General features: G+C 36.7%; 1 protein-coding gene across 1 annotated transcript in view; it reads left to right on the forward strand.

Annotated features, from left to right (window-relative positions):
• The first annotated feature begins 514 nt into the window (after positions 1-514).
• Positions 515-2203, forward strand: part of LOC106473732 (proton-coupled folate transporter-like) — a 14649-nt gene continuing 12960 nt past the window's right edge. The window contains exon 1 of the mRNA XM_013934411.2: positions 515-1357. The gene's annotated coding sequence lies outside the window, so the exon portion shown is untranslated. The remainder of the gene's footprint in view (positions 1358-2203) is intronic.

Genomic DNA, 2203 nt, shown 5'->3' on the forward strand with positions numbered 1-2203 from the left:
CTCTACCTGTCTAATGTAGTTTATAATTACAAAACTATCAGAGTAGCTACACTTTTCAAGCAGTAAAATATTTCGTTTTACGTTTCTACGCTTTTCACGTATATATTTCATGAAATGACAATTAAAAAATGAATTATATTTTTAGAGATAATCTTTAACTGAAGTTGGGATACAGACAGACAAACATTTCGGTGGTTAGGGCGCTCGACTTGCAATCTGCGGGTCGCGGGTTCGAATCCCAGTCACACCAAATATGCTCGCCCTTTCAGCCGTGGGGGCGTTATAACCTTATGGTCAATCCCACCATTCGTTGGTAAAAGAGTATACCAAGAGTTGGCTGTGGGTGATGATGACTAGCTGCCTTCCCTCTAGTCTTACACTGCTAAATTAGGGACGGGTAGCGCAGGTAGCCCTCGTGTAGCTTTGTGCCAAATTAGAAAAAAACAAATAAACAAACAAACAGACATTTCGAAAATTATATATAACTTAGCTGTATAAGTAGGTAATGTCACTTACCGTTGTGTGAGTAAACATCGAGATATTATTTTTAAAACACCGTGGATATCAATGAAAATAGGAGATAACGACTCGTGTGTTTGAAATAACAATAACATCTAAACCGTGCGGGCGCTGTCCACTTTAGTCCTAGCGTAACCAGCAATTGTGATAGTAAGTCATATAAGTGATTGAACTCAAAGAGGTTTCGACTTTTTTCCTAAACTAATATCTCCAAGAAAATGGTTCCAACACGAAACTCTACACAAGGACACGTTTTAATCTCTGAGGATAAATAACAAGTGATGAACATAGTTCAAAATATCAAACGTCAATTGTTATTGGATTTCATTCAGCTGTTATTGAACTTCGACACAATCCATCACCACATTCTATGATCTTTGAACTACAAAATAAGTCAAAGAACTATATTTAAATATTGAAAAAAGTTTTCACTAGAAGTTTGTCTAAGAAACCTTTTGTTATGATTATGTTTTCTAGCACCACAACGTCACATTCAGGTACTAAAAATGCCTTATTTAAAACCATTCCGACGTACGAGACTTATTGTAGCTGAGACTGGAGCAAAGCTAATATGACGTATAACAGTATAAAGGTGCTATTTTATCTTTTTTAGTAGCCCAGAAAGATAAGTTTTTGTCTTGTTATGATAGTACCACCAGTTCCTAATTTCTGCAGCCAAGGATCTTCGACTGTTCTGCTACCACTGATCAAAGTTAAACACGCCAAGAGCAGCAGAGTGGATTTACAGTATTCTCAACACGAAGGTTTATAAAAAGAAGTTTATCTTCGACAGAAGGGAAGTGTGTTTATATTGGAAGCTGAGAATCAAAAAGAAAAGGTAAATGTGAATGAAATGGAGCTATTATTAGAAGGTAACGTTCCAAACTTATTAATTGTCTCGATGTCCTTATGATGATGCATCTTTTTAGGTAGATAACAGTGTTACAGATTAAACATGTTTTTACCACACAACTAGTGAATAGCATAATATGGAGAACTAATTTCAGAGAATGTGTACCTAAGTTCTGTATTGTTCACCTGAAAGCAGCATCGTCGACAGAATAAGGTGTTTTAATGGTTTTGACACTAAAGAAGTAGTATCAACGAATATATTAATTACACTATTAACCAACTCTGAAACGTTCTCCGAAACCCTAATATGATAAACGTTTCCTTTGTATTTTTATTACAAAAGTAAATATCAAATAGACGTGATTTACGATTATTTTGGATGTATATATATAGATATACGTATATGTTTGTTTTGCTCTTTTTTGTTTATTTGTTTGTTTCTTAAGAACCTATCCTGGTGGGACAGCAGTAAGTCTACAGACTTAAAACGTTATAATCCTGAGTTCGATTCTCCGCTGTGGACACGGCAGATAGTTCTATGTGGCTTTGCTCTAAAAATAAGCAACCCAAAATTGTTAAGCACAAAACTACACAAAGCCCCCCCCCCTCCGCAGTGGCACAGCGGTATATCTGCGGACTTACAAAACTAGAAACTGAGTTTCAATACATATGGTGGACAGAGCACAAGTAGCCCCTTGTGTAGCTTTGTGCTTAACTTCAAACAAACGAACGAATACACAAAAAGTTATCTGCACTCTGCCCACCACGGGTTTCGGAATCCGAATTTTAGTGTCATAAACCCACAAGCTTACCGCTGAGACACTGGGGGGGG

The sequence above is a fragment of the Limulus polyphemus genome, unplaced genomic scaffold (assembly GCF_000517525.1).
Source record: "Limulus polyphemus unplaced genomic scaffold, Limulus_polyphemus-2.1.2 Scaffold6448, whole genome shotgun sequence".
Lineage (NCBI taxonomy): Eukaryota > Metazoa > Arthropoda > Merostomata > Xiphosura > Limulidae > Limulus > Limulus polyphemus.